Consider the following 26,867-nt stretch of genomic DNA (forward strand, 5'->3'; position numbering starts at 1 on the left):
AGCAAAAGCTAAGAGAATTCAGCACCTCCAAACCAGCTTTACAACAAATGCTAAAGGAACTTCTCTAGGCAAAAAACACAAGAGAAGGAAAAGACCTACAATAACAAACCCAAAACAATTAAGAAAATGGGAATAGGAACATACATATCGATAATTACCTTAAATGTAAATGGATTAAATGCTCCCACCAAAAGACACAGACTGGCTGAATAGATACAAAAACAAGACCCATATATATCCTGTCTACAAGAGACCCACTTCAGATCTAGGGACACATACAGACTGAGAGTGAGAGGTTGGAAAAAGATATTCCATGCAAATGGAAATCAAAAGAAACCTGGAGTAGCAATTCTCATATCAGACAAAATAGACTTTAAAATAAAGACTATTAGAAAAAACAAAGAAGGAGATCAATCCAAGAAGAAGATATAACAATTTAAAATATCTATGTACCCAACATAGGAGCACCTCAATAGATAAGGCAAATACTAACAGCCATAAAAGGGGAAATCAACAGTAACACATTCATAGTAGGGGACTTTAACACCCCACTTTCACCAATGGATAGAGCATCCAAAATGAAAATAAATAAGGCACACAAGCTTTAAATGATACATTAAACAAGATGGACTTAATTGATATTTATAGGACATTCCATCCAAAAACAACAGAATACACATTTTTCTCAAGTGCTCACGGAACCTTCTCCAGGATAGATCATATCTTTGGTCACAAATCAAGCCTTGGTATATTTAAGAAAATTGAAACTGTATTAAGTATCTTTTCTGTCCACAACACTATGAGACTAGATATCAATTACAGGAAAAGATCTGTAAAAAATACAAACACATGGAGGCTGAACAATACACTACTTAATAACGAAATGATCACTGGAGAAAACAAAGAGGAAATCAAAAAATACCTAGAAACAAATGACAATGGAGACAAGACGACCCCAAACCTACGGGATGCAGTAAAAGCAGTTCTAACAGAGAAGTTAATAACAATACAATCCTACCTTAAGAAACAGGAAGCATCTCGAATAAACAACCTAACCTTGCACCTAAAGCAATTAGAGACAGAAGAACAAAAATACCCCAAAGTTAGCTGAAGGAAAAAAATCATAAAGATCAGATCAAAAATAAATGAAAAAGAAATGAAGGAAATGATAGCAAAGAAAAATAAAAGTAAAAGCTGGTTCTTTGAGAAGATTAAACCAAATTGATAAACCATTAGCCAGACTCATCAAGCAAAGAAGGGAGAAGACTCAAATAAACAGAATTAGAAATGAAAAAGGAGACACAACAATGGACATTGCAGAAATACAAAGGATCATGAGAGATTACTACAAGCAACTCTATGCCAATAAAATGGACAACCTGGAAGAAATGGACAAATTCTTAAAAATGCACAATGTGCCAAAACTCAATGAGGAAGAAATAGAAAATATGAACAGACCAATCACGAGCACTGAGGTTGAAACTGTGAGTTAAAATCTTCCAACAGACAAAAGCCCAGGATGAGATGGCTTCACAGGTGAATTCTATCAAACATTTAGAGACGAGCTAACACCTAACCTTCTCAAACTCTTCCAAAATATAGCAGAGGAAGGAACACGCACAAACTCATTCTATGAGGCCACCATCACCCTGATATTAAAACCAGACAAGGATGTCACAAAGAAAGAAAATTACAGGCCAATATCACTGATGAACATAGATGCAAAAATCCTCAACAAAATACCAGCAAACAGAATCCAACAGCACATTAAAAGGATCATACACCATGATCAAGTGGGGTTTATTCCAGGAATGCAAGGATTCTTCAATATGCGAAAATCAATCAACGTGATACACCATATTAACAAATTGAATGAGAAAAACCATATGATTATCTCAATAGATGCAGAAAAAGCTTTTGACAAAATTCACCCCAGTTTATTATTAAAAACTCTGCAGAAAGTAGGAATAGAGGGACTTTTCCTCAACATAATAAAGGCCATATATGACAAACCCACAGCCAACATCGTCCTCAATGGCGAAAAACTGAGAGCATTTCACTAAGATCAGGAACAAGACAAGGTTGCCCACTCTCACCACTCTTATTCAACATAGTTTTGGAAGTTTTAGCCACAGCATTCAGAGAAAAAAAGGAAATAAAAGGAATCCAAATCAGAAAAGAAGAAGTAAAGCTGTCACAGTTTGCAGATGACATGATACTATATATAGAGAATCCTAAAGATGCTACCAGAAAATTACTAGAGCTAATCAATGAATTTGGTAAAGCAGCAGGATACAAAATTAATGCACAGAAATCTCTGGCATTCCTATACAATAATGATGAAAAATCTGAAAGTGAAATTAAGAAAACACTCCCATTTACCATTGCAAAAAAACAATAAAATATCTAGGAATAAACCTACCTAAGGAGACCAAACTTGTATACAGAAAATTATAAGATACTGATGAAAGAAATTAAAGATGATACAAATAGATGGAAAGATATACCATGTTCTTGGATTGGAAGAATCAACATTGTGAAAATGACTCTATTACACAAATCAATCTACAGATTCAATGCAATCCCTTTCAAACTACCACTGGCATTTTCCACAGAAGTAGAACAAAAAATTTCACAATTTGTATGGAAACACCAAAGACCCCGAATAGCAAAAGCAATCTTGAGAATGAAAAACGGAGCAGGAGGAATCAGCCTCCTTGACTTCAGATTATACTACAAAGCTACAGTAATCGAGACAGTATGGTACTGGCACAAAAACAGAAAGATAGATCAATGGAACAAGATAGAAAACCCAGAGATAAACCCACGCACATATGGTCACCTTATCTTTGATAAAGGAGGCAGGAATGTGCAGTGGAGAAAGGACAGCCTCTTCAATAAGTGGTGCTGGGAAAACTGGACAGGTACATGTAAAAGTATGAGATTAGAACATTCCCTAACACCATACACAAAAATAAGCTCAAAATGGATTAAAGACCTAAATGTAAGGCCAGACACTATCAAACTCTTAGAGGAAAACATAGGCAGAACACTCTATGACATAAATCACAGCAAGATCCTTTTTGACCCACCTCCTAGAGAAATGGAAATAAAAACAAAAATAAACAAATGGGATCTAATGAAACTTAAAATCTTTTGCACAGCAAAGGAAACCATAAACAAGACCAAAAGACAACCCTCAGCATGGGAGAAAATATTTGCAAATGAAGCAACTGACAAAGGATTAATCTCCAAAATTTACAAGTGGTTCATGCAGCTCAATAACAAAAAAACAAACAACCCAATCCAAAAATGGGCAGAAGACCTAAATAGACGTTTCTCCAAAGAAGATATATAGACTGCCAACAAACACACGAAAGAATGCTCAACATCATTAATCATTAGAGAAATGCAAACCAAAACTACAATGAGATGTCATCTCACACTGGTCAGAATGGCCATCATCAAAAAATCTAGAAACAATAAATGCTGGAGAGGGTGTGGAGAAAAGGGAACACTCTTTCACTGCTGGTGGTAATGTGAATTGGTATAGCCACTATGGAGAACAGTATGGAGGTTCCTTAAAAAACTAAAAATAGAACTACCATATGACCCAGCAATCCTACTACTGGGCATATACCCTGAGAAAACCATAATTCAAAAAGAGTCATGTAGCAAAATGTTCATTGCAGCTCTATTTACAATAGCCAGGAGATGGAAGCAACCTAAGTGTCCATCATTGGATGAATAGATAAAGAAGATGTGGCACATATATACAATGGAATATTACTCATCCATAAAAGAAACGAAATCGAGTTATTTGTAGTGAGGTGGAAGGACGTAGAGTCTGTCATACAGCATGAAGTAAGTCAGAAAGAGAAAGGCAAATACCGTATGCTAACAAATATATATGGAATCTAAGAAAAAAACATGTCATGAAGAACCTAGGGTTTAGACGGGAATAAAGACACAGACCTACTAGAGAATAGACTTCATGATATGGGGAGGGGGAAGGGTAAGCTGTGACAAAGTGAGAGAGTGGCATGGACATATACACATTACCAAAGGTAAAATAGATAGCTAGTGGGAAGCAGCTGCATAGCACAGGGAGATCAGATCGGTGCTTTGTGACCGCCTGGAGGGGTGGGATAGGGAGAGTGGGAGGGAGGGAGACGTAAGGGGGAAGAGATTTGGGAACATATGTATATGTATAACTGATTCACTTTGTTATAAAGCAGAAACTAACACACCATTGTAAAGCAGTTATACTCCAATAAAGATGTAAAAAAAAAGATTTTCTGATCATGTCTATTCTAACTGGTGTGAGGTGATACCTCATTGTAGTTTACATTTGAATTTCTCTAGATATCAGTGATGCTGAGCAGGTTTTCATGTGCTTCTTGGCTATCTGTATGTCTTCTTTGGAGAAATGTTTATTTAGGTCTTCTGCCCATTTTTTGATTGCGTTGTTTGTTTGTTTATTATTGAGCTGCATGTACTGTTTACATATTTTGGAGATTAATCCTTTTTCAGTTGCTTCATTTGCAAATATTTTCTCCCATTCTGGGAGTTGTCTTTTTATCTCGGTTATGGTTTCCTTTGCTGTGCAAAAGCTTTTAAGTTTCATTAGGTCCCATTTGTTTAGTTTTGTTTTCATTTCCATTTTTTGAAGAGGTGGGTCAAAAAGGATCTTGCTGTGATTTTTGTCATAGAGTGTTCTGCTTATGTTTTCCTCTTAGAGTTTTATAGTGTCTGGCCTTACATTTAGGTCTTTAATCCATTTTGAGTTTATTTTTGTGTATGGTGTTAGGGAGTATTCTAATTTCAATCTTTTACATGTAGCTGTCCAGTTTTCCCAGCACCACTTATTGAACAGGCAGTCTTTTGTCCATTGTATATTCTTGCCTCCTTTATCAACAATAAGGTGACCTTATGTGTGTGGGCTTATCTCTGGGCTTTCTATCCTGTTCCATTTATTTATATTTCTGTTTTTGTGCCAGTACCATACTGTCTTGATTACTGTAGCTTTGTAGTATAGTCTGAACTCAGGGAGCCTGATTCCTCCAGCTCCGGTTTTCTTTCTCAAGATTGCTTTGGGTATTCAGGGTCGTTTGTGTTTCCATACAACGTGTGAAATTTCTTGTTCTAGTTCTGTGAAAAATTCCATTGGGAGTTTGATAGGGATTGCATTGAATTTGTAGATTGCTTTGTGTAATAGAGTCATTTTCACAATGTTGATTCTTCCAATCCAAGAACCTGGCATATCTCTCTGCTTGTTTGTATCATCTTTAATTTCTTTCATCATTGTCTTATAATTTTTTGCATACAGGTCCTTTGTCTCCTTACGTTGGTTAATCCTAGGTATATTATTTTTTTTGTTGCAGTGGTAAATGGGATTGTTTCCTTAATTTCTCTTTCTGATCTTTCATTTTAGTGTATAGGAATGCAAGAGATTTATGTGCATTAATTTTGTATACTGCTACTTCACCAAATTCATTGATTAGCTATAGTCGTTTTCTGGTAGCATCTTTAGGATTCTCTATGTATAGTATCATGTCATCTGCAAACAGTGACAGCTTTATTTCTTCTTTTCTGATTTGGATTCCTTTTATTTCTTTTTCTTCTCTGACTACTGTGGCTAAGACTTCCAAAACTATGTTGAATAAGAGTTGTGAGGGTGGGCAACCTTGTCTTGTTCCTGATCTTAGAGGAAATGCTTTCAGTTTTTCACCATTGAGAACGATGGTGGCTGTGGGTTTGTTATATATGGCCTTTATTATATTGAGGTAAGTTCCCTCTCTGCCAACTTTCTGGAGAGTTTTTATCATAAATGGGTGATGAATTTTGTCAAAGCTTTTTCTGCATCTATTGAGATGATCATATAGTTTTTATCCTTCAATTTGTTAATATGGTGTTATCACATTGTTTGATTTGCATATATTGAAGAATCCTTGAATTCCTGGGAAAAACCCCACTTTATCATGGTGTATGAGCCTTTTAATGTGCTGTTGAATTCTCTTTGCTAGTATTTTGTTGAGGATTTTTGCATCTATGTTCACCAGTGATATTGGCCTGTAGTTTTCTTTCTTTGTGACATCTTAGTCTGGTTTTGGTTTCAGGATGATGGTGGCCTCGTAGAATGAGTTTGGGAGTGTTCCTCTCTCTGCTATATTTTGGAAGAGTTTGAGAAGGATAGGTGTTAGCTCTTCTCTGTTTGAGAAGAATTCACCTGTGAGAATGTTTGATAGAATTCACCTGTGAAGCCATCTCGTCCTGGGCTTTTGTTTGTTGGAAGATATTTCATCACAGTCTCAAGTTCAGTGCTTGTGATTGGTCTGTTTATATTTTCTATTTCTTCTGTGTTCAGCCTTGGAAGGTTGTGCTTTTCTAAGAATTTGTCCATTTCTCCCAGGTTGTCCATTTTATTGGCATATAATTGCCTGTAATAATCTCTCATGATCCATTGTATTTCTGCAGTGTCAGTTGTTACTTCTCCTTTTTCATTTCTAATTCTATTGATTTGAGTCTTCTCCATTTTTTTCTTGATGAGTCTGGCTAATGGTTTATCAATTATGTTTATCTTATCAAAGAACCAGCTTTTAGTTTTATTGATCTTTGCTATTGTTTCCTTCATTTCTTTTTAATTTATTTCTGATCTGATCTTTATGATTTCTTTCCTTCAGCTAACTTTGGCGTTTTTTTGTTCTTCTTTCTCTAATTACTGTAGGTGTAAGGTTAGGTAGTTTATTTGAGATGTTTCTTGTTTCTTGAGGTAGGTTTGTATTGCTATAAACTTCCCTCTTAGAATTGTTTTTCCTGTATCCCATAGGTTTTGGATCATCATGTTTTCCTTGTCATTTGTTTCTAGGTATTTTTTTATTTCCTCTTTGATTTCTTCAGTGATATCTTGGTTACTTAGTAACGTATTGTTTAGCCTACATGTGTTTGTGCTTTTTATGGCTTTTTCCCTGTAATTTTTTTGTAATCTCATAGCATTGTGGTCGGAAAAGATGTTTGATATAATTTCAATTTTCTTAAATGTTGAGGCTTGCTTTTTGACCGAAGATGTGATCTGTCCAGGAGAATGTTCCATATGCACTTGAGAAAAAACTGTAATCTGCTGTTTTCAGATGGATATCCTATAAATATCAATTCAATCTACCTGGTCTATTGTGTCATTTAAAGCTTGTGTTTCCTTATTAATTTTCTGTTTGGATGATCTGTCCATTGGTGTAAGTTAGGTGTTAAAGTCTCCCACTATTATTGTGTTACTGTCGATTTCCTCTTTTATAGCTGTTAGCAGTTGCCTTACGTATAGAGGTGCTCCTATGTTGGGTGCATATATATTTATAATTTTTCTATCTTCTTTTTGGATTGATCCCTTGATCATTATGTAATGTCCTTCCTTGTCTCTTGTAGCATTCTTTCTTTTAATGTCTATTTTATCCGATATGAGTATTGCTACTCCAGCTTTCTTTTGATTTCAATTTGCATGGAATATCTTTTTCCATCCCCTCACTCTCATTCTGTATGTGTCCCTAAGTCTGAAGTGGGTATCTTGTAGACAGCATATAAATGGGTCTTGGTTTTGTATCCATTCAGCGAACCTGTGTCTTTTGTTTGGAGCATTTAATCCATTCACGTTTAAGGTAATTATCAATATGTATGTTCCTATTCCCATTTTCTTAATTGTTTTGGGTGGTTTTTTTTTTTTTTTTTTTTGTAGGTTCTTTTCTTCTCTTATGTTTCCCACTTAGAGAATTTCCTTTAGCATTCGTTGTAGAGATGGCTTGGTGGTGCTGAATTCTTTTAGCTTTTGCTTGTCTGTAAAACTTTTGATTTCTCCATGAAATGTGAATGAGATCCTCGCTGGATAGAATCATCTTTGTTGTAGGTTCTTCCCTTTCCTCACTTTAAGTATTTCATGCCACTGCCTTCTGGCTTGTAGAGTTTCCACTGAAAAATCAGCTGTTAACCTTATGGGAGTTCTCTTTTATGTTATTTGTCATTTTTTCCTTGTTGCTTTTAATAATTTTTCTTTGTCTTTAATTTTTGTCAGTTTGGTAACTATGTGTCTTGGTGTGTTTCTCCTTGAATTTATCCTGTATGGGACTCTCTGTGCTTCCTGGACTTGGGTGGCTATTTCCTTTCCCATGTTTGGGAAGTTTTCGACTATAATGTCTTCAAATATTTTCTCAGGTCCTTTCTCTCTCTCTTCTTCTTCTGGGACCCCTATAATGTGAATGTTGGTGCACTTAATGTTGTCCCAGAGGTCTCTTAGGCTGTCTTCATTTCTTTTCATTCTTTTTTCTTTATTCTGTTCCACGGCAGTGAATTCCACCATTCTGTCTTCCAGGTAGCTTAACCATTCTTCTGCCTCAGTCATTCTGCTATTGCTTCCTTCTTGTGCATTTTTTCATTTTAGTTATTGTATTTTTCATCTACGTTTGTTTGTTCCTTAGTTCTTCTAGGTGGTTATTCCTTAATTCTTCTAGGTCTTTGTTAAACATTTCTTGCATCGTCTCAATCTTTGCCTCCATTCTTTTTCCGAGTTCCTGGATCAACTTTTCTATCATTATTCTGAATTATTTTTCTAGAAGGTTGCTTATCTCCACTTCATTTAAATGTTCTTTTGGCGTTTTATCTTGTTCCTTCATCTGGTACATAGTCCTCTGCCTTTTCATTTTGTCTTTCTTTCCGTGAATGTGGTTTTTGTTCCACAGGCCGCAGGACTGTAATTATTCTTGCTTCCACTGTCTTCTCTGGTGTATGAGGCTATCTAAGTGGCTTGTGCAGGCTTCCTGTTGAGAGGGACTGGTGGTGGGTAGAGCTGGGTGATGCTCTGGTAGGCAGAGCTCAGTAAAACTTTAATCTGCTTGTCTGCTGAATGGTGGGGCTGGGTTCCCTGCCTGTTGGTTGTTTGGCCTGAGATAACCCAGCACTGGAGGCTACAGGCTCTTTGGTGGAGCTAATGGCAGACTCCAGGAAGGCTCATGCCAAGGAGTACTTCCCAGAACTTCTGCTGCTAGTGTCCTTGTCCCTGCAGTGAGCCACAGCCACACCCCGCCTCTGCAGGAGACCCACCAACACTAGCAGATAGGTCTAGTTCAGTCTCCTACAGGGTCACTGCTCCTTCCTCCTAGGTCCTAATGCGCACACTACTTTGTGTGTGCCCTCCAAGAGTGGAGTCTCTGTTTCTGCCAGTCCAGAAAAAGTCCTGCAATCAAATCCTGCTAGCCTTCAAAATCTGATTCTCTGGGAATTCTTCCTCCCATTGCCAGACCCCCAAGTTGGGAAGCCTGACGTGGCACTCAGAACCTTCACTCCAGTGGGTGGACTTCTATGGTATAACTGTTCTCCAGTTTGTGAGTTACCCACCCAGCAGTTACAGGATTTGATTTTATTGTGATTGCGTCCCTGCTACTGTCTCACTGTAGCTTCTCCTTTGTCTTTGGATGTGCAGTATATTTTTTGGTGAGTTCCAGTGTCTTCCTGTCAATGATTGTTCAGCAGTTAGTTGTGATTCTGGTGCTCTCACAAGAGGGAGTGAGCACACGTCCTTCTACTCTGCCATCTTGAACCAATCTCATTTCAATATTGTCCTTTGAATCCATTCTGTGTAATGGCCCTGAATAAAACTTCTCTATAACAACAGCTTTTGGAAAGTAAAGAAATTAAAAAATATTTTCATCTAGTCAAGAAAGACTCACCTATTCATAGTTTTATTGACAGCAACATAATGACACTTCCAGTTTAAAATACCTGGCTGGCATTTAAATACCACTAACAAAAGTGAAAATGAGGAAAAAAGAAACATCACAACACAAAAAATAATATAATGTATTTCCAGATTCTTGGAAGGAATTCTATTAATTACGAATCAGCTAGACATTGACAAGATTCCAACAGGATTTTCATCATAAAATAGAGGTTGGGGAGAGAGTACAGCTAGTAGAGTAGAAAGAAAACAGGGCTAACTCTCCCTCTACTAGTTGAACACTGCTTTTGAGGCAGTCAAAATATGGTTTCCCACTCCCTCCCACATCTATCTACATCTCCAAGAGTGTGACTCCAATAGTGGGAAGAAAGGGACTGGATAGCCACATATTGCATACTAGGAAGTTTGATGCCAAAGAACAAAGCCTTGCAGATGGATGGAGAGACAGGAAGTGCTCAGAGGAGGTGCTTGTAGGAAACTGGTCCTTTGGGCCAGAGTATCAGAAAAGCAGAAAGAGAGGCAAAGAGATACCTTCCTTGGCACAGCAGAGACATACTGAATGAAGCCACTAGAAAGGGGGGCAGGAGTAAATTTTAAAAGATCACTGATGTAAAACCATCTTTAAATGCCCATTCAATTGTATTCAAGAATGGCAAAATCCATCAAAATAGTGAAAAACTCCCAAAATATTGCTGCATTGTCAAAGGTGTCAAAGACATTGAAATGGGGGTGTCTGGTTAGCAGGCAGTTAAGCTACATAGTATCTTAAATATTTGATTTACTAAAGCTAAAATTCAGAGAATTAAAGGTGGTTTAAGGATATAAGAGCATAAAGCACAAAACAATATGAATTATTTTTAAAAAGCAGTATAGAAGATGACTTTTTGTACATTTCTTGAAAATGTTACTTGAAGACATACATCAATCAATGAAGTGATAACATAAAGTGAATGAGAAAAGCATGCAATAAATAAGCTGGTAGTGAGGAGTGATAGCAGATAAACATGGAAGTGTTTAAATAATTACAAGAAATGTGGCTTCAAAACTGAAAAGATCCTTTGAAGCGATGATGTAAATGTACAAAATGCACTGTTAATACCTGCGGTTTTAATTCCAAAGTCAGGAAATTTGTCGTAGGAGGAGCTGAGGTCCACATAAACAAGGGCAACTCAATTAACACAGTTCTATTCTTTGTTAATGAAAAACATATACATTTTAAATGAATTTTTAAAGTAGAAGTGTCCACTAGAAAAGTTGTAACCAGGAAACCTTGGAAAAGAGAAATCAAAAAGGATATTGTCCATTTGAAGCAGAGAGAGAAGGAGAGAAGATGGAGAGAGAGAGAGAGAGAGAGAGAAAGAGAGATAAAACAAATCAGCAAGGAAGAATTAATCAAAATTAATAGATATTAATAAATTAATTAATAGATATTAATAGATAATAGACAAAAGGAGATGACTATATGGTCAGACCACTCAAGATGGCTGTTCTCTTGCTCTCTGTACATACCCTGCTTGACCAGTGCCTGCTTCACCTACACTCCACTCACATGACTGACCTTCCTACCTAATTGCCCCAGGCCCTAGTTAGTGATTGTTCTTATTAAAGGGACAGTGAGGGCATGCCCCTCTGCTGGTTGGTAACTGATGAGTCAATCTGACAACAATTCTTCTTGTAACTGGAAATCTCCCCTTCCTACCCCCAAACCCCCCAGAAGGAAGACTGCCACCACGTCCTGCCCGCCATCTCCCTGCACATGGTGGGGTGTCGCTCCAGGACCTTGCTTCAGACGTGTAAGCTCCCCCATCCATTAGATCATTGATGTCCCTGTTGCTGACTCCAGGCTCTTTCTTTGGTCTTAAGGCTGGGCAAATGCTGGCGTTGTAGACCTGTGGGGTGCAGCCCAACAATGACCTAAGAGCATCCATAACCATATTAGAAATGAATGAAATTCTCTATTAAAAACACAAATACCTTCTGATTAGGTGAAAAACAAATCCCAAGAGCCATTATAAAAAAAAGATGTAAATTAAAAATAAAACCATGGATGGATACAGATTGAATGAGACTAAAAAGAAAGTAGAAGTGCAATATAAACTAATGAATTCATTTGTTCAAGAATATTTACTGTGAGCCTACTGTGTCCAGTCCTACTCAATGTGCTGGTGATACAGACAGAATTCTAGTCCTTGACAGTGAGGATGTAAACAATTCATAATATAATTTCAAATAATATAACCTCAAATAGTGTGAATAAAATATTATTTGTGGAAATAGGATTCAAGGCAAATATAATTAAATAGAAAAAAGTCATTTTATATTGATTTTTTTAATATCATAAACATAGAAGATATAATACTCATGGATATTATGCATCAAATTATATTACATTGAAATATATAAAGCAATACCTGTTAGAAATATTTATATATATATGGATCTCTCTCAGTCTTTGATGGAGTAAGTGAGCAAAAATAAACATGTAGAATATCTTAATGATATAAATAATTTAAAAAATATGTACAGTCCGGTACAAGAGGGCAACTTGAGGGAGGGTCTCACCTCCTTCGTGGACACACCAAATCTACAGCTATATATAGAACAACTTTCTCTGAAAAGAAACCTAAAAACTAGCAGAGCAACCCTTTCACATTGGGGAAAGGAGAAGAAAACCACACTGAAGTGGGCAGGAGAGATGAGACACTCTCACCATAAACCCCACCCTGCACAGCGTCTCACAATCGGGAGGGAACTCAAAACATGGAGCTTCTCCCTGAGGAGAGAAGGGTTACTACCCCACTTTGTGCACCCCAACTTTTAACACTGGAGCCTGAGAGAAGAGCCCCCAAAACATCCAGATTTGAAACTCAATGGGGCTTGTGTCCAGGAGACCCGCTGTGGTGAACTGAGAAATGGCCCTAAGGGCTCACACACAGTCTCACACCCCGGGGCCCAATGCAGAAGCAGCCCTTTGAAAAGTGTCGGGACTTTATGTGAAAAAGACCCACTGCCTAAGTTTAAAGCATTGGTCTGAGGGGCAGGACCTGTGGGGATGCTCTCCAGGGCAGGGGCTGGTGGATGTCATCTTCCTGTTCTCCCTCTGCCTTGCTACAGCCAGCAGGTACCATCTCTTTTTTATTTCTTTCTTAAAATTTTCTTTCTTTTTCTTTTTTTTTTCTTCCTTTTCTGACAGGTGCAATTTTTTGCACACTGCCCCTCTAGCCTGCTCCAGCCAGTGGCCATCATGTTCATGCTCTCCCTCTGCCACACTCTAGAGCACCAGTGTTTCCAAGAAGGGAGTATCTACATTGCTGCCCCAGTTTTTATGTTTGGTGCCCCAGTTTTTGCAGCTGCCACCCAAAGGATGCTCTTTGAGCACCTAGTTCTGGAGGCCAGGGGGCTTGTAATCATGGGTCCCATGGGACTCTAACTACCAGACAGACAGTTCCTGGCAGACTTCCAGCCCAGGGCACTGCACAGACAGCAGACTGACACATCCCTGGTCTTTCTGAGAAAGAGGCCTATTAGCTTGTCCATAAGGTTGGTCTGAGGGAAAGACTTTTTTGGCACACTCACAGGAGACCTACAGAGCTGCTCTCAGGGAGTGAAGACAAATGGACTTAATCTGTGTGCTCACTTGCCTCACTCCAGCTCACCAATATCTTCCAGAAAGGAGCATATTCCCTTGTCTGGTGCCCTGATTTTTGTGGCTGCTGCCAGTGGACACCTCTACACTGTCTGGCTCTAGTGGCCAGTGGGGCTTTTACTGGTGGATCCCACAAGATTGTAACCAACAGAGAAAGAGTTCTTCATCAGATCTAAGCCCCACCCCTCCTAGGCACAGCAAGAGGCAGCAGACCCAGAGCTCAGTCTTCTGTGAAAGAGGTCTATTAATTTATTGTCACAGTCATAGCTGCAATTAAACTCACAACTGAAAGCTGACCATAAGCCCTTCCTGAGATGTCAGAGGGCAGGCACTACCCTCATTCTCTCCCCCTGCTATGCTCCAGAGCACCAGCATCTCTCAGAGGGGAGCTCTTGTACATATCTGGTGCTCCCGTTTTTGTGGCTGCGGCCCAAGGGACACCCCTTGACAACCTGGCTTTGAAAACCAGAGTGTCTTGCATTCCTGGGTTCCATGGGACTGTAACAATTGGAGAGACATTTCCCAGAAGACTACCACTCCCACAGCACTGACAGACAGAGGACTAAAACACACCTCTGGCCTTTCTGTGGAAGAAGCCTACTTGCTTGTCCTGAATCTATGGTCTTAGAGGCAGGCTTCCTCAGGTTTGCACACATCCAGAAGGCTACAGATGTATGCTCAGGGAACATGGGCTGGGGAATGCCATCTTTGTGCTCTCCCTCTGCCTCACTGCAGTTCAATTGTTTGTCCAGAAAGGAGCTTATACACTCATCTGGAACCCCAATTTTTTAAATTGCCACCAGGGTACACCTCCAGATCACCTGGTTCTAGTGGCCAGCAGGTGTATGCTTGCAGTCCCACAGAACTGTATCTAAATATTTGCATTCTTTAAAATCTGCTGCCTGAGGGTCTGTCTTCCAATCAGCCTGAATCTAGGTGCTGACTGAGATCCTTCCTTTTGGGAAACTGACTAGTTGTGGCACCCCCTCAACTACTTGGAAAGAACAAGATAATAAGTCAGAAGCAAAAAAAAAAAAAAAAAAAAAAAAAAAAAAAAAAAAGCAACCTAAATGAAACGGAGATTTAAAATTTACCTGATAAAGAATTCAAAGTAATGGCCATTATAGTGCTCACCAAACTTGGGAGAAAAATGGATGAACACAGTGAAAACTTCAACAAAGAGATAAAAATATTTAAAAGTACCAAACAGAAGTCACAGAGCAGAAGAATACAATAATTGAACTGAAAAATACACTACAGGGGTTGTACAGCACAGTAGATGAAGTAGAAAAGGATCAGTGGACTCAAAGACAGATCAGAGGAACTTACCCAATTGGAGGAGCAAAAAGATAAAAAAGGATGAAAAAGGTAAGGATAGCTTATGAGATTTTTGGATCAACATCTAGCAGACTAACAATCACATTATGAGATTTTCAGAAGGAGAAAAGAGCAACAAAGGGGGAAAAAGCTTATTTGAAGAAATAATGGCTGAAAACGTCCCTAACCTCAGAAAGGAAACAGACATAGAGATCCAGGAAGCCCAGAGTGTTCCAAATAAGATGAACCCAAAGAGACTCACATGATTAAAATATAAAAAGTTAAAGACAAGGAGAGAATCTTAAAAGCAGAAAGCAAAAAACTACTGTTATATACAAGGGAATCCCCATAAGAGTATCATCTGATTTTTTAGCAGAAACTTTGAGGGCAGAGGGAGTGACACAATATATTCAAAATACTGAAAGAAAAACAAAAGCAAAAACTTCCAGACAAGAATTCTCTACCTAGCAAAGTTATCATTCAGAATTGAAGGAGAGAGAAGAGTTTTTCAGACAAGGAAAAGGCTAAAGAAGTTTATCACCACTAAATTGGCCTTAAAATAAATGTTAAAGGGACTTCTTTACTGAAAAGAAAGGGTACTAATTAGTAACAAGAAAACACATGAAATTATAAATCTCACTGGTAAAGGTAAATATATAGTAGAGTTAGTGGATTAATCACTTATAAACTTAGTGTGGAGGGTAAAAGACAATAGTAATAAAATAACTGTAGCTACAATAATTAGTTAAGGGGTACACAAGATAAATAGATTAGAATGTGACATCAAAACATAAAATATGGGGAAGAGAGTAAAAATGTACAGCTTTAGAATGCATTGAAACTCAAGTTGTTATCAACTTAAAATTGAGTGCTAGAAAGTTGTTATGTGTAAGCCTCATGGTAATAACAGAAAGTTGTTATGTATAAGTCTCATGGTAATCACAAAGCAAAAACCTGTAGTAGATACTCAAAAAATAATGAGAAAGGAATCTAAGCACACCACTAAAGAAAGTCATTAAGCCACAAAGGAAGAGAGCAAGAGAAGAAGAAAGGAACTACAAATCAGGTGGAAAACAATTAATAAAATGGCAATAAGTACATACCTATCAATAATTACTTTAAATGTAAATGGACTAAATTCTCCAATCAAAAGACATAGAATGGCTGAATGTATTTAAACCAAAAACAACAACAAAACAAGATCCATCTATGTTGCCTACAAGAGACTCACTTCAGACATGAAGACACACAGACTGAATGTGAAGGGATGGAGAAAGATAGTCCATGCAAATAGAAACCAAAAGAAAGCTGGGATAGATATAATTACACGAGACACACTAGACTTTAAAACAAAGTCTGTAATAAGAGACAAAGAAATGTCATAATGGTAAAAGGGTCAATCCAACAAGAGGATAACAATTTGTTTTCAACATAGCATTGGAAGTCCTAGCCATGGCATTAGGCAAGAAAAAGAAATAAAAGACATCCAAACTGGAAAGGAAGAAGTAAAATCATCACTATTGGCAGATGACATGATTCTATCTATAGAAAACCCTAAAGACTCCACCAAAAGACTGTTAGAAATAACTAATGAATTCCGTAAAGTTGCAGGATACAAAATCAACAGAAATCTGTAGCATTTCTATATACTGATAACAATCTATCAGAAAGAGAAATTGAAAAAAAAATCCCATTTATAATTCATCAAAAAGAATAAAAGCGAAAATAAACAAATGGGGGCTTCCCTGGTGGCACAGTGGTTGAGAGTCCACCTGCTGATGCAGGGGACACGGGTTCGTGCCCCGGTCTGGGAAGATCCCACATGACGCGGAGCGGCTAGGCCCGTGCGCCATGGCCGCTGAGCCTGCACGTCTGGAGCCTGTGCTCTGCAACGGGAGAGGCCACAACGGTGAGAGGCCCGTGTACCGCAAAAACAAAAAACAAAAAACAAATGGGACTAAGCAACAAAAGGAAAAATAAGTAAGTGGGTCTACATCAAACTAAAACTTCTGCACAGCAAAGAAAACCATCAACAAAAGAAAAGACAACCTGCTGAATGGGAGAAAATATTTGCAAATTAAGTATCTGATAACATATATAGTACTCATACAATTTAATAGCAAAAAAAAAAAAAAATTTAATGGGCAGAGGATCTGAATAGACATTTTTCAAAAGAAGACACACAGATGGTCAACAGGTACATGACAAGTTGTTCAACACCACTAATCATCAGGGACATGCAAATCAAAACCACAATAAGGGGGCTTCCCGGGTGGCGCAAGTGGTTGAGGGTCCGCCTGCCGATGCAGGGGACACGGGTTCATGCCCCGGTCTGGGAAGATCCCACATGCCGCAGAGCGGCTGGGCCCGTGAGCCATGGCCGCGGAGCCTGCGCGTCAGGAGCCTGTGCTCCACAACGGGAGAGGCCACAACAGTGAGAGGCCTGCATACCACCAAAAAAAAAAAAAAAAAAAAAAAAAAACACAATAAGGTATCACCTCACAGCTCTCAGAATGGCTACCATCAAAAAGACAAGAAATAGCAAGGGTTGGAGAGGGTGAGGAGAAAAGGGAACTCTGGTGCACTGTTGGTGGGAATGTAAATTGGTGCCGCCACTCTGGAAAACAGTATGGAGTTTCCTCAAAAAATAAGAATAGAACTATCATATGAGCCAGCAATTCCACTTCTGGGTATTTATCCACAGGAAAGGACAACACTAACTCAAAAAGATAGCTGCACCCCCATGTTCATAGCAGCATTATTCACAATAGCCAAGACATGGAAATAACCTAAGCATCCATTGATGGAAGAATGGATAAATAAAATATTTTATATATATATATATATATATATATATAACTTTATATATTTTTACATATATATAAAATGTAATATTATTCAGCCATAAAAAAGAATGAAATCTTGCCATTTGTGACAACATGAATGGGCCTTGAGGGCATTACGCTAAGTGAAAGAAGTCAGGCAGAGAAAAACAAATACTAATGAACTCACTTACATGTAGAATCTTAAAAAAAAAAAAAAAAGACCAAGCTTATAGATACAGAGAAGAGATTGGTGGTTGGCAGAGGTGAGGGGAGAGCAGGTGGGAAAAATGGGTGAAGGGGGTCAAAAGATACAAACTTTCAGTTATAAAATAAGTCCTGGGAATGTAATGTACAGCAGGGCAATTATAGTTAATAATTCTATACTGTGTATTGGAAAGTTTGTATGAGAATAAATCTTAAAAGTTCTCATCACAAGAAAAAGAAAATTTTGCAACTATGTATGTGATGAAACTTATTCTGGTGATCATTTCACTTTATATATAAATATCAAATCATGTTGTACAACTGAAACTAATATAATATTGTATGTCAATTATACCTCAAAAATACACACACACACACACACACACACATATATATGAATTACACACTGAAAATATATCTTTTTGAATGCCTGGAACATTCAAATTGTTACTATATCAGGCCACAAGGAAACCCTAAAATACAAAAAAACAAAAGTGGCACAGAACACATTCCCAGATCATGATGGTCTAAAACTCAAAATTACTAACAAAAACTTGTTATAAAATCCCAAACACCTTTAATTTTATATCACTATTTAACATGAGAGTGGTTTTTTAAGAGAGTAATTCAAAACTGTAATAAGCTATTTAGAAAATGCCAACCAGTATACTGCTTATGAAAACATAAGGGATGTATTTAAAGTTATACACATGAGACAAACTAATAATAATAATAATATTAAGAAATAAAAATAAATCATCAACTCATACTTTGCTGGTTGGAATTTTAAAAATAGTACAGCCACTTTGAAAAACATTTTGACATGTTCTTACAAATTTAAACATACATTCACCATACGACCCAGCAATCCCACTTTGAGATACTTACCCAAGTAAAATGAAAACCTATAGTCACACAAAAATCTATACGTGACTATTTATAAGCAGCTTTACTCACAATAGTTCAAAACAGAAAACAACCCAAATGTCCATCAGCTAGTGAATGGATAAATAAATTGCGGTACCTTCATGCAATGGGATACTATTCAGCACTAGAAAAGAATGAAGTACTGACACACGCAGCAACACAATGAATCTCAAAGGCATTACAAGAAAGAGGCCAGACTCAAAGCGCTGTATACTGTTGCTTCCATCTGTATGGCAAGCTGGAGCAGGCAAAGCCAAAGGGACAAACATCACATGTGTGATTGCCAAGGACCAATGGTTAGGGTTAGGGTTTCAGGGTGACAGAAATCTTCTATCTTGATTGTACTGGTGGTTGTACATGGAGCACACTTTTCTTTAATTACTGGAAGTTCACGTTAAAAACCTGAATAAACCTGAATTTTTAAAAACTTGAAAAATACCTTACCCAAATCAAACTTTTACTGACCAGGGTTCTTGGCCTCTTTAATCAACAGAAATTGCTAAGAGGTCAGACAAGAAATTCAGGCAAGGCTTTACTGGGGCCCCTCCCTTGCTTCCTTGTTCACTCCCCTAGGTGGGGGGAACTGGTTCCTTATATGGGGTGAGGGTAGGGGTGTGTCTGGGGGCGTGGAGGGGTGGCTTAGGTGGTCTGCCTACCCCCTTGGTGGCATTGAGTGCTGGGGGCATGCGCAGTACCCTGCTTTTGCTCCCTGCTCTTCAGAAGTGGCAGTTGGGGTTTTTTTGGTCTTTTCGTATCCTGTTGTCCATAATTTGCCCCAAATGTGCATTCACACAGTTATTTTTAGCCCCTTATACTTTCTTTGTATTTTGTTTGTCCAGGCGCAAGCACTGCAGCAAAGGGTCCCAGGTCCAAGCCTGTCTCAAAACTAAAAAGTCTGAGAATGAACAAACTAATCATGATGAGGAGAAAAGACCGAAGATGCAACAGAGCGTTTCACACTATCACCTTCCTGACCCTCAGAAGCACTGGCGGGACAAGCAGCTCTCTGAGAGGCCCCATCAACAGCAGAGTGAGTGCCAGAACCTCCCACACCCAGCAGGCAGTGCTTGGGAAAGACCTAGAATTCAGGCTTCTGCAGGTCACACATTCTTCTCCTACTGCATTTTCCACCTTCTTGCTACTGTGCCCACAAACCTTAGGTTGGCCTGAGAACTGGGCTTTCCAGTTCCAGAAGGTACATGACTGACACTTAGAAGGAACAGGGATTTGACCTTGCATAGAAAAGACTTCTAAAACCCTCAATCCAGCTCTGCTTTCTGAACCTTCATTTGTTCAATCTACTGATTGTATAAATTACTGGGAAGGCTTATATGTCCCTTCATCCCTCACTTCAACAGGGATCTGTGTCCTACAGGGGAAGAAACCTTAAACTAAAGGGATAGACAAAGGTCAGTGGATGGCTGCATGTTTCTTAGCAGCAAGAAGGAAGAGCTGAGATCCTCCTTGAGCCACGCCATTCAGTAGCAGCAGAGGTGGCAGTTGAATTCATAAACCCCACGAATGTCACAGGCACTAACAATCAGATGGGGGCCATCCCTACGGCCCAGCACGGCCGGATCAGTACTGGCCTTCACTAGCTGCAAACATCCTCTGCACAGTAGCCTGAGCTGAGGAAGAGCAAGATGGAAACATGCCCTCTGCCTACACTCACTCCAAACACTCTGCTCTCAGTAACAAATAATCCTAATAAAACTAATTATTAGAAGTGGATGCTAATAATGAAGCATCCCCCTTTAAAAATCACAAGCAAATGACTCCAAACTCTAAAAGTTATCAGCTTCTGCCAATCATAAAACTCAAATTTCTTCACACCTTTCCACCCAAAGACAAAGGTGTTTTAGGAAGAAGACCCCAGTGCTATTAGACGCAGATTGCTGTTCAGGCCTGACTTGTAGAAAAAAGACCACTAAGGATCGAGTTCAGTAGTTCTAAAAACTGTGGGTGTTATGGGGCAGACCACTTTGAAACGCAGAAAGAGGAGCTGAAAGGGGCCTCTCCCTCTATAATCAGACACCTTCTCTGTCTCCTCCTTTGAAGACTGGCTGATCACGTGTACGCCCCAAGAGGTTGGCTCAGCACCAGGCTTCCAGACTGGCTCTGGGTGTTCTCCAGAAAGGCTCGCATCACGGAAAGGGGGAGAAAGGAGAGGCAGGGCCAGTCCACCCCACCTGTACACCCACCAAGCACATTTCTAGTCCCCATCAACACCCAAAGGAAGGAAAATGCAAGGTCAGGGTCCAGAAGTCACTATGAATTCCTGGGAGAAGATGAAAGTCTGAATGAGTAAAGCAGTTTAATTAACCTTCCTTTTTTTATAAGCTCTGATCAAGTGTACTGACATTCTGTCAGTTAAACTCCCTCTAATTACAAGGCATGGAAACAGTGACGATGCTCATAGAATGCTGCCCTCACGGCCATTTGAGATGTTCCCTCTAGGACTCAGATGAGCAGATTCTCCCCGGGCTGTCCAGACTCTGGGGAACAAGCGAGGTTAGAAGGGCTGATGTCCAAAGGGCAGAACTGTGGGCTGGTCATCAGACATAGCACATGACTGGAACGCGAACGAGGAAGCCAGCGTGTGGGGAGGGCTGTGAACTAGACGGAGCGCCGGAGTTGGAAGGAGTTCAGAGGTTAAAGACCAGCAGCAGGGGGGTGACTGAAGCCCCTGCAGTGGGGCAGCAACCTCAGTGTGAGGCCCCACGTGCCTTTGAGGGGAGGGGCATTGAGGGGAATGGGGGGGTGATCAGTAGGGGAGCTGCTGAGATGGCCCCAGCTGAGGGTGGGGGGCAGAAAGGATGGCAAGGAACGAATCTGAGAGAGATTAGAAAGTAGAATTGCCAGGACCTGGGATGTGGTAGGGAATGAAAGAGAAAGAAAAATTTCATGCAACTCAACACTGCTGGCTTAGATGGCATATTACTTAGCAATAAAAAAGGAAGACACCAAAACCCACAATAACAGGGATGAATTGAAAATATGTTACCTTAAATGACAGATGCAACAGGGAGATCAGCTTGGTGCTTTGCGACAACCTAGAGGGTTGGGATAGTGAGGGTGGGAGGGAGACGCAGGAGGGAGGGGATATAGGGATGTATGTATATGTATAGCTGATTCACTTTGTTATACAGCAGAAATTAACACACCATTGTAAAGCAATTATATGTCAATAAAGATGTTAAAAAAAAATGACAGATGCCAGACTCAAAAGGCTACAGAGTATGTGATTCCATTTATATGATGTTCTGGAAAAGGCGAAATTATAGGGACCGAAAATAGATGAGTGGTTTCCAGGAGCCAGGCTTGGGACACAGTGTGATGACAAAGGTGTGAGGGCAGTTTTAGGGGTGGTGGAACTGCTCTGCACCCTGATTTTAGAAGTGGTTACACCACTGTGTGTTCTTACTAAAACCCATAGAGCAATGTGCTAAAAAGGTGAATTTTACTGTATGTAAATCATAACTCAATAAATTGGACCTAAAATTCATTTCTGTCTTGGGCACCTGGGTAGGAAATTATGCCCTTCCCAATACGACTCTGTGGAATGGGCAGGCAGAAGAGGCTATCCGTTTGGAGAAGCTGAATTTGAGCTGAATGGAGTCCAGTAAGCAGCTGGACAACTGTGTGTGGAAGATGGCGGGGGAGTGGCCAGGAACCTGGACCGGGGTGGGGGCAGCATCTGCTCACAGGTGGCAGGGTGGTGGGTCAAGCTTCCAGGGTGGGAGGCTGGCTCTGGAAGAGGGAGAGGGGCTTGCATGGTTAGGTGGTCTCCTGCAGGATGTGATTTTAGGTGTCTTCCCTCCAAGTCCTTCCCTGAAATACCTCCACCCAGTGCCTGTATATCCTTAGAGGAATCTGACTTTAATTCACCGCTTAGCATCTTTAAAAGTGAGTGTTCCAGGAAGTGGTAACACAATGAGAAAAAAAACAAGCCTGATGTAGTGATTACCTAATGTCAATGACTGAGGTCAGATCCTCTACAGGAGCTGGGTAAGAATTTAGGAGAGCACCCTTAAAGACTTCACATATTTCTCACATTTGTCCATTTATCATGTTGTGTTACTTTCCCCAAACGTTTGAAAATAGAACCCCTCTCTCCCCATAGAATAGCTATTAACCTCCTATGGAGGGTTCTTCCAAAGAGTAGCTTGGAAAATTTTGCCTTAGCCCAAAGGATTGAGACTTGGCAGGCATTCCCAGCACAAGTGCTGGAAAGGGTGAGAAGCAGTCTGGACCCGAGGTCCTTCTTGGTACCTGGAACTGTGCCTCTGACTGGAGCCCAACTAAGCTGCAGGGGGCGGGGCAGGGTGGGGGAGGCAGCCTCCATCTGGGGTCAGCCCGGAGTTCCAGCACCAACCTCAAGGGATTACTGTAAGAATTCAAGTCCCAAATTGACAGTGGCTGCTCGTTTCCTCCTTTCCTAGTGGTTTTCTCCTGGGGGCCAGTAACCACATGGGACTGAGCTGGGGACGCTGGTGTGAGGGAGTGGGGACAGGGCACTGAGCTATTCGTGAACATGAGGCACCTGCTTCATGACCCTTTTTTTCTTCTTTTTTCTCTCTTTTTTTTTTATTGGAGTATAATTGCCTTACAATGTTGTGTTAGTTTCTGCTGTACAATGAAGTGAATCAGCTTTATGTATCCTTGTACCAACTCACAACTGATACTTTCCCATTATTGTTAACTTTGCATGTTTTAATTGAAGCATAGTTGATTTATAATGTTGTGTTAGTTTCAGGTGTACAGTAAAGTGATTCAGATATATGTATATATATCTGAATATATTCAGATTCTTTTCCATGATATGTTATTACACGATATTGAGTACAGTTCCCTGTGCCATGCAGTAGGCCCTGTCGTTTACCTATTTTGTATATAGTAGTGTGTATCTGTTAATCCCGTACCCCTAATTTATCCCTCCCCGACCCCCTTTCCCCTTTGGTAACCATAAGTTTGTTTTTTCTATGTCTGTGAGTCTGTTTCTGTTTCGTAAATAAGCTCATTTGTATCATTGTTTAGACCCCACAGATATGCGATATCAGAGGATATTTGTCTTTCTCTGTCCTAGAGTCACCCATCCTGGCAGCTGTTCACGAGGCTGAACTTTGGTGGCAACAGAAACTGACCCAGGAGGAGACTCCCTCGCCTGGGTCGCAGAGGACCCAGGAATGAGTTTCCACTAAGACCCAGGACGGCCAGGGCTCTCACTGGGGTCCCAGTGGCTGTCACATGGGCCACTGCAGAGCAGCAGCTCAGCGGTGAACAACCAGAAACAAGAAAGGCGTGCGAGGACCCTGGACCTCGGGTGGTTTCCTTCTGAAGGAAAGAAAGTGTGCTCGGGGACTTCACCGCCCCACTTGGCCCCCAGGCAGGGAGAAGAGAGCTGCGGCGGGGAGCTGTGCAGGCCCGGATTGCTGATGCCTTTTGAGCCCGGAACCAGTAAAGCTCCTTGCTGCTCCTGTTTGGAGGTTTCATTCATTCGTTCACAGGTACTCATTGAGTGTACGTGTCCACCACCCTCACGCTGCAGCCTGACCGCAGGTGGCAGGCAGCCCCCACAACAGGAACTCCCAGTCCAGCGAGCCCACCAGGAGCACAGTGGGGACCTGGGGGCTGCAGAGAAAGGCAGGGCCTCCCTGAGTCTGCATGTCTGAGGGCTGCTGTCCAGCGTCTACTGAACACAGGGAGCAGAATGCCTTCTCACGGGGTCGCACCAATCCTGACGTCCACAGGGTACCTGCAGACGTTTGTCCAAAAGGCAAAGCTTCCACACAATGAGTCAGAGAGGAGGACTGTCAGGACCCCTGCGGGTGGGGCAAGCTGACACTGACCACGAACCTGAGCCGTGACCACGGCTCCTCAAGGTGCTCAGGGAGAGGAGAGGAGCAGAAGCAGCTTGTTGGAAAGGCTTCCTATGGAGTTGACATTGAACAAATACCTGGAGGAAGAGTGACAGGTGAAGAGAGAGGGGCTCAGGAGGGATGTTCAGAGGAACCGGAGAACAGCAGGTTCCCAGCGAGAGTGCCCGAGGAGGACCCCGGGAGACCCGAGGTGGACAGCTGGCAGTGGGGCTGGTCTCTGTCCTCATGCAGCGGGAGGCCATAGAAGGGGAAGCATCCTAGGAGCTTGAACCATGAAATCAAAAAGTAGCCAACTTGGCAGCCTCATATGAATCAGTATTTCCAAAGGAAATATTTTCACAGGTGTCTTCAGTCTGACCGTTCCAAGTTTTACTACTTGTTATGGATCTTTTAATTCCAAGTTGATTTCCTTATTTCCTTTCATGGGCAAACCAACTTTGGTGCCGAGAGAGAGAGAGAGAGAGAGAGAGAGAGAGAGAGAGAGAGAGAGAGAGAGAGAGAGAAAGAGACAGAGAGAGGGAGAGAGAGCGAGTTGTGGAGCAACGCTCTCGGGCAGCAGCATCACTGCTCTGCTCCCCGCAGCCTGCAAGGCCCCCGGCAGAGTGTGGATCACCAGGAAGGCTGCCCCCCCCCCACGCTCCCCTCACCCCAGGTGCCCGGGGACAGTCTTCCTGCCTGGAATTGATGAGGACACCAGGAAGAGCGAAAAGACCAAGGAGATCATTTCTTGAGATCCTCAAGAAATGTGCTTCAGCAACACCCCAGCCTCTCACTGTCGAGTTTCAGGCACTCTGTGTATGTGAGACTGGAATCCAGGTCACGACTCAGCTGGACATCGCTGCCCTGGAACTCTTCCCTTTTCATTTTGCCAGCACACGTAGAACAATTACAAAGCAAGTGACAGGAAGTTCACATAAACCAAATCCAGCTATCCGGGCACAGCCAGAAATGTGTGATTCATGTCTGATGAGTGAAGACCAGCACGGCAGGAGCACCCTTTACAGGGAGCTGTTTGGACACAGCAGATGGCGCCTGTCAGACCCCACGGTGCGCCCAGGCTGGAGAGACTCTGGGGACAGCAGGGTGCTCACGTCAGACTAACTCCTGCTGCAGACTCCTCTGTGCTTCCTGGTCAAGGGCCGGGGGGCAATTTAACCTAACTCTCCTCATGCTTGAAGTCACACCCAGCACTAAATCACTTCCTTCCCAAAGCGCCCAACTCCACCAGGCGTTTACAGAGCCCCACCTCAGTATCTGACCACACTCCATCCTGATTTCTGGTCAGATTTCTCCCCCACCATCCTCCAGGTGATGTCTGGTCGCCCAGGCCTGCCTTCAGCAAAGATCGGGTTAGGTCAGTTGAAACAGAATTCCCCTCACTCCTGGTGTTTCCTCTTCGGAATCCTCCATCCACTGACCCTCTCTGCTCCTTGGCTGTAAATTCCCACTTGACCACACCAAATTCCTGGTGGAGCCCAGTCTCTCTCCCCACCATAAAATCCCATTACAGTGATCCCTATATCCATCGCGATGGCCCTGAGTAAAGTCTGTATTGCCATCTTTAACAAGTGACAGTTTGACTCTGTTTTTAACAATTTAACAATGGACGATTTTTCCTTTAACACCCATAGTTTCTCAGGTCACCTCCAAAGTAATTCTACTCTTGCTCCAGCTGCTACATTGCACTCAAAAAGCAAAGGCCAGGCACTTAGCTTGCTCACCCTTCCTCTCCTTGGAAGCCACTTGGGGAGGAATAGAGAGAAATGAAGCGGAGTGGGTGAGGTCTGATTTAGCAAGTATTCATTCTACAGAACTGGCCTCTTCTTAGATGAGAACATTTAAAAATTTCCCCACTTACATTATTAATATCAGCACAAGGGGAACATAATCAGGGAGATAAAGCTACCATGTCTGTGAAGAATAAAAATCATCTTGTGCAAATAGAATCAAAGAACCATCATGTGGGGATTATTCAAGGTCACAGAGATTTTGAGAACAGCCTCTTCAATGACAGAAGGAAATGAAGTTATTGGGAAAGCTTTGGTGTGTCATGAACTGTGACTATTAAATTTTAATATGTTCAGTGCAAGGAAAACTGAAATTTATAAAGAAGAGAAAAGCCAAAGGACCAGTGGAAGAGAAGTGACGTGGGCTCGGAGGTGGGTGGGCAGAGGTGAGGTCTGAGGCCCCAGACCCAGGGTTCTTCCCCTGAGACATGTGCTTGGGAGACAGAGCTGTCCTCAGCTGCCGTGGGCCAGCTGGGTTTATGCCTTTGAAAAATGACAAAAATCACCAAAGGTAAGGGTAAACTATGGATGTAATGAAGTTAGCTTTCAATTATCCAGGAGCTG

The sequence above is a fragment of the Delphinus delphis genome, chromosome 21 (genome assembly GCF_949987515.2).
Source record: "Delphinus delphis chromosome 21, mDelDel1.2, whole genome shotgun sequence".
Taxonomy (NCBI): domain Eukaryota; kingdom Metazoa; phylum Chordata; class Mammalia; order Artiodactyla; family Delphinidae; genus Delphinus; species Delphinus delphis.